This window comes from Charadrius vociferus, unplaced genomic scaffold, assembly GCF_000708025.1.
Source record: "Charadrius vociferus isolate BGI_N301 unplaced genomic scaffold, ASM70802v2 scaffold139, whole genome shotgun sequence".
Lineage (NCBI taxonomy): Eukaryota > Metazoa > Chordata > Aves > Charadriiformes > Charadriidae > Charadrius > Charadrius vociferus.
The window spans coordinates 618,571-625,439 of record NW_009650169.1 but is presented as its reverse complement, the minus strand read 5'-3'; positions in this window follow the sequence as shown (position 1 = coordinate 625,439).

Here is a 6,869-nt window from a genome sequence, read left to right as displayed (position 1 = left end):
TGCTGAGAGACAGCGCTAGACAACGGGAACAAGGAGCGATCTCTGTCCCCGTGACAGCACCCCAGGTGGGAAAGGCAAATTTGGGCAGCTGTTGGGATCAATTCACAGCCTTCAGTGCAAGGGATTAGCTGGCACTGGTTTTTGGATTGTGGAAGTCCATCCTTTGCTCACTCTTGGCCCAGTGTTGCTGTGTATCTTCTGGAGCAAGCTCCACTGCTTGTCACCACAGGCGGGTGGCCCTGGTTTGGATCCATCTGTACTGCTTCAGCATTCAGTCCCTGCCATTTTTGGGGAGAAGGGGCAGATTTGGCTGTGCTCTGTTCCCCGCTAAAGAGTTTGTCCTACTTGTGACAGTTTAGCAACCTATCTCCTCAAGATTTGGCTGTTGCAGTTGAACCCAAGGTGTTTGGTTTAGGGTTTGTTTTTTTTTTTGTGGCCTTCAGCAGACTTTATGATCCACTTTCCTGCATGCCATGTAGCGTGGATACCCTGAGCCATGGTAAATGCAGGGCGTAAGCAGAACTACAGGGTGTGAGCAGGACAGCAGGGCTTTAGCCCCTGGGGTTTGCCCACCAGCAATGATCCAGCAAGAGCACTCAGCTGGCATGTGTTTAGAGACATCATTGCTGTGCTGAAGGGTGAGGTCCTGCAAGGTCCTGGACATGATCAAACAGTTCCCCAGTGCCAAAGAGCTTCATCCCCCAAAGCTGGTTCTTCAGCCCCTCTAACTGTGTGCCACCTCTGGCGCTCCACAGTGAGCTGGATTAGCTGGCACAAAACGAACTTGCTGTGGTGGGGAGAAAAGCCGTGCTGGTAGTCCTGCACACTGAATTGGCTCAACAAGGAGCTGGAGGAACACTGGAGTGGGTGCAAGGAACAGGGTGAGGCTACTGGGTTTGGTGGCAGCCAGCTCTGAAACAGGCTCCAGGGCATGAAATGGTACCCTACAGCCCTGGGACTGTGATGGAGGAGGCTGAGATACAGCCATGAATGCAGTGATCCCACATAATCCTGGGCTTGGACCTGGCGCTGGAGCTGCTGGAGACAAACGTGAGGATGCAATCCTCTGCCAGCACCTCTTGCTACCACTACCCCTGTTTAAAACTGGGACGGCTCTCCCACTGGGGCCATCCCCGTGGTCTCTTTAGACCTTTAACTCCTTATGACTCAAATTTCCCTTCTGTGCTAACATGAACAGCACAGAGACTAGCACCAGCCCTGGTATTGCAATGCACGTGGAGGGGAGGTGTATACGTCCCTATAAACTTCACAGTAGCTCTCCATGATGGGAGAAGCGTGAGACCTGCTACTTGTTTAAAAAAATTTAAAAGTAATATTTTTTTCTCCCCCTTGCCAGTTTTGATTGAAAATTACTTGGGCAGTCCAGGAGACATCCCTGTCTTATCTCCCTGTGGATGGAATATCTTCTTTCCGCTGCCATTAGGGTTAAACTTCGCTTTGAGTGGTGCTTCTCCTAATATAGGTGGGGGTCTCTTACACAGAAGCCTTTTTAGGGGGCATTAAGAGTTGTAAATAGAGCTTTTATTCATTTCTGAAGCCTTCTTTATACTGAAGCCCATGAATCATGCCAGCTGATGCCAGCTCGAGTTCTGATGGCCAGTGGTCTCAGTGCTCCACTTAAAGCTCTGAAGGGAAAGTCCCATAGGTTTTTAAGTTTTATCGTCGGGTTTCATGAGATTTTGGATGGATTTGATAGTTAGGTAGATACAGAGGATAACCAGGGTTTCTGTCCCTAGCATCTATTCTGATCCAGCCACAGTTTTGGACTTCAGATCTAGTCTGCAATTTTTAACTGTGGCTTATAGACTTCTGGATGCTTTACTTAGGGTGGGATTTCTAAAGGGAATATTTTTCCCACCATTTCTCGGTGCTAGCAGGGAGTTCCCAGCGGGGATATTCCAATGATATTTTGCATTTTTGTGCTGCTTCATGTCTGGTTTAGTTGCCTTTCAGTCCTCAGTAGTTCGAGTCTCATTTAACATCCTTTGCTATGGAAACTTGTATTAGTGCCAGGGAACTGCTAAGCAAATGCCAATGCCGAGTGTAAGAGTGGGAGGGAAGCATCATGAGACATGATGTTTATGAGGGAAGTGGAAGGTGGAATTCCTTTCACGTAAAACCAAAAACCTGCATCAGTACTTTCATTACATCAAATTCCTGACCCCTCCCAGTCTTTCTTAGTTTCCTGTGGCTTTGCACTTTTGTTACTCTAAGTACCTAAATATTTTCTTAATTTATCCAAGAAATGGAGGGATTTTCTAAAGGAATAATGAGGATATTGTAAAGGACACAAAGCCTGCTTTGCCAATGCTGTCTTCTTCCTCAAAAATTGGTGGATGGGGACCGGAAGGGGGGGATGCAGGGAAATGAAGGAAGGGAGGATGTATGTATTGCCAGAGCAATGATCTTGCAAGAATCATGTAGCTGTTTTAATTTCTGTAAAATGAAGCATGACATGCTCTAAAATGGCAAGATTTATTTCCGAACTATGGCAAGCTGCTGCTATTTAGTAATTCCAGGTTACCCTGACAGTGAGGTCCTATTAAATTATGTGAGTCATGGAATTTACCGCTCTGTGGAGATCCGGTTCTGGTGCCTAGCCAACTGCCTCCCCGCATGGTACCCACCTCCGCAGCAGTCCTGGCTACCTAAAGTGACTGATTTAGGGCAATGCAGTACTGGTAGGTGGGGTGGCTGTTCCAGAGAGCAGCTGTTTCTCAGACTCAGGGAAAGATCCCACCAAAATTAAATATACCATTGCTCTAATGCTGATGTAAAAGGTCAAATGGAGGTAAAAACACCTGCTTGGCACTTCTAAGCTACAGGCGTGCATGGTTTGGCTGTGGCAGTTTTGCCATGGTAGGCACAACCACTTAATGCACTAGAGCACGGAGCTGGCTTGCTTTCTGAACAACATTGTGACACTGGAGAAGAAAGTCACAGACTTTCATGTGGCCACACTAGGAACTGGTCAAGCTCTCCCAGCTTCAAGTGGCTTGTGCTGCTGTGTGTGGATCAAAACTCCAGCTGGAGAAGTAAACAAGTACTTCCCACCGTAGGATAAACAGGGAAAGAATGGTATGTTAGCCCTAGTAAGAAGAAACCACAGTACAAAAGTAAAAATGGATACTGTATAGAAAACATTCCAGCTCTTGCTTTTTGCATTAAAAATATGCAAACCCTATGCTCAGTTTAAATACAAGCTTCAGCAGTGATTTGGAGGCCTAAACGCAATTACTTTAGTTCCTTGTTGGTCTTCAAAAACACGTTACAAATCTCTCAGCTTGCTTGCCTGTACTGGTGCTGCTATTTGGAATGAACTCCTGGCTTGAATCTTTCAGAGTTGCAGCAGAAATTGCGATAAGCAGCACATGCTCTCTGATGATCAGCCCTAGAAAAGCTGAGTGGGAAGAACTAGAAGGACTAGCTGGAGCTTCTGGGGTATAACCAAGCCTTCTTTTTTTTTCCTCTTTGGTGTAGTTGAGGAATAGTGTTTTTCTTACAGAAATCCATTATTGATGCTGCAATATGCATCAGAAGCCCTCCTGTATACTGTTTTTCCTTGAGATGATTAGAAAAAAGCTGCTAAGCTTTGTCAGGTTGAATGCATACATATATATATATATATGATCTATATACAGAAGTTTATCTACTCTAATAGCCAATGGAAAAGTTGCAAACTTTCCTCCCAAATGTCTTCCTTCCAAAAATTCAGCATTTCTCATCAGCTCGGTCATCATTAGAGTTGGTAAACATTTGACTTTGATCTTCTGGGTTGGGGTATGAAAGCCTTGCAGTGTAAGGGTGCAGTGACGGGCAGTGTGGTTCGGTCTCTGTGCGACTTCCAGGTAGAATTGTGGTAAAGAAGAGGCAGAAGGCTGCTGTCTTCTCCACCTAGGAAGGAAATTGGTGTGAAGCTGAACACTTGGGATCCAGCACGGTTGTCTCCATTGGGAAGAAAGATTGGTAGTAATAGCCTGATGGGGTTTTGTGGGCTTGTGACAACAAGCCAAGACAATATTTCATGAACACATGGGAATTTTCTTTGCTCAGGTAGCTGCGTAGCAGACAGGTGTATATTACTTCCCAGTTGTTTCTAATGCCTCTAAACACAAACACCCCAGACCCTCAGTTTATTATTGGACAGGAGCTGTGGCTTGCCAGGTCCTGGAGCTGCTCTCCGTTGTTTTTGAAGACCTGATCAAAGCAGAGAGCCACAGCCAGCTCAGGCTTCTCAGGTTTCAGGCTGTGCTCATGGCTCTGACATTTTTTTCCTTCAAGACTGGAAAAAAAAAAAAAAGTGGTAACACCTTAACAAACATTGGGCTTGTTGCTGTCTTGGGATCAGGGACTTGGTGGCAGCTAATGGAAACCTTCAGCAAGACAACATGCAAGCCTGGGTTACAGAGCACTCAAGATGCTCTCCTGAGGCACACGAAGGGTGACAAAGTCCTTCATTCCCAATCTTGTCGTTCCTTACTAAAAGCACAACGGTACTCATGTCTGGGCACACTTCTATTTCCTTTTTTGTATAAGGAAGGGGTGCAGAAATTCTGCAGGCTGAGGAGCCGAGCGCTGCAGTTAGCCACACTTCATCCAAGCCTTTGCTGGGTAAGTTTGGACAGGATGCAGAAGAGGGTCGTGCCCATGCAAAGGCAAGGCTGTGCGGAGCCAGGGTGCCCTTTGAAGGGCTGTAGGGCCATCCATCTGAGCTGGGGGTGATGAGAAACTGGCAGGGGGGACAGGAGGGAAATTCAGTGTGAGTGGCTTTTGTCATGCTGAGAAGAGGTGGCCGGCGCTGGGGAACTGGTGATGCTGGTCCAGCAGGTCACTGCAGCTGGTAGCTTGTTTCCATCAGCGAACTCAGATTTTTTGCAGGGTTCTCCCTGTTTTTTAGGGGTAAAAATTGAAAGTTTGAAGTTACATTTGAAAGTACAAGAGGAACATCCACCTGCCTGTCAGCGTAATGCATGCCCGAGGCACGTGCCAAATTCTACCTACTGCACCCTGATTTAAAAAGTGCTGAGAGACCAGGACTCACAGATTGCATCACCCCTGGAAAAGTGGTCTCCACTCGGGCAATCGGCTCTGTTCCCAGAGTAATGTGAGCCCGTGACTGAGTAATTTCAGCTTTGATTTTTTTGTTGTTGTTATTAATTTAGTTTTTAATTAGATGTCTCGGTTCCCATGCCCGCCCAAGCCTAATGCTGTGATCCAGTCAGTAGAATATGAACTGGTGCAATACAACTGCAAGATAAAACAGTGTGCAGTACTGGGAAATGTGAGCATCAAAAACCTCCAAGTAAGTAGGCACGCAGAGACCATCAAGCAATCTCTTTAAAATAGCTAATCTAAAAATAACAGATTAGGGAGGGAGCTCTCCTGAAAAGCAGTTAAGGCGCTTACGTGTGGAGACTAAGGACAAAGAACAGTGCTCTATCTGCAATGTATCTTTGCTTTTAGGCAATAAATAAGCCTTACGGAGGGCAGGGCCTCTTCTGTATCTGTTCATATGCAGAGCCTAAGGCAGTCTTCGGCTGACGATTTTACCCAAGGAATTCAAGGCAGTCTCCAGCTGACTCAGGAACAGGGGTATGAATTCGTCCTCCAGCAACAGAGCTGTGGGGTTCTCCTGCCTCACCCCAAGTCCAAAGCTTTCCTCTTCCTTCCCCAAAGTGTGGCAGCACTGGAGTGGAAAAGGAGGCTGAGCAGCAGTTGGTGCCCTGGAAGCTACATGGCTCCTCCTGCTCCAAACAGTCCCCTCCTGTCCAGGTATTACAGGGTAGGTTCTCTATAGTAACTGGAGGCCATGAATAAATGGAACTAGAAGGACGCCAGAAATACTAGCATAAAGACAGCAACAAGAATCACATCTCTTTAAAGAAAACACTCCTGGCTTAAATATTACAATTGTAGCGGGGGCTTTTGGAGCTGTGAGGATTGATGCTGGAGGTGAGCGTGATAGCTTGGCGTTCCTTCTGAGTCGGTCATGTAGATTTATTGCATGATAGCATGTTCTCAGTGTTGGCGACACTGGATCAGGGCAGCTCATGTGAATACTCACAAGCAAGCTGAAGGCTGCCACAGACTGAGAGGATGATCAGTTTATGCATTAATGTATCACTCTGCCAGGTTTAGCTTTGCTTGCCTCTCAATCTTCAGGCTGGGGGACAATTTCCATTGCGCTTCCGCCCTGCTCATGGCTCAGAAGAGGAAGGCCCAAAGCCACTCTCTTACTGCCCAAACCCACTCTCTTACAGATAATGTTGTGTGTGAGCAGAAGGTGATTTCCTCCCAGCGCTCCATGCTCTCCGGTTTCATAACCGAAGAATGTATTATTATTCATAATATATAACCCTGCTTGCAGGACTCCAGCCTTTTAGATGAAAGAAACGACTCTTCATTTTGAGCCTGGCTTCTAGGAGAAACAAAGCCAATGTAGCTGTGCTCATCTCAAGTTACTTTTGAACTCTTTGGTCAAATCTGATAGATAGGTAATGATCTCAGAGCTGATGTGCTTGCTGGAACAAAAGTCTGTTACTAGACTAGGGAACACCCTAGCAGTGTATAAAGTCAGTGGAGGTGGCTCAGCTCTTAAGCACTGGAGGAGTTCTAGTGGAGAGAAGTGCGTGAGTGCTGCAGTTGACACTTCTTGCTGGACCGCTGTACTATATCAGGCACCGGAAAATCCAGGCGAGAAGCCAGACTTTATTTCCCATTCTCCTGGGACTATTTACTTCAAGCGAGGCTGGAAGCATCTTTTGGAAATTCCCTAAAGGCCCAACAGCATGAGAACATGACAAATCCTTGGTGGATACTTTTGTGCGTACAGACGTATGTAGGTTCAG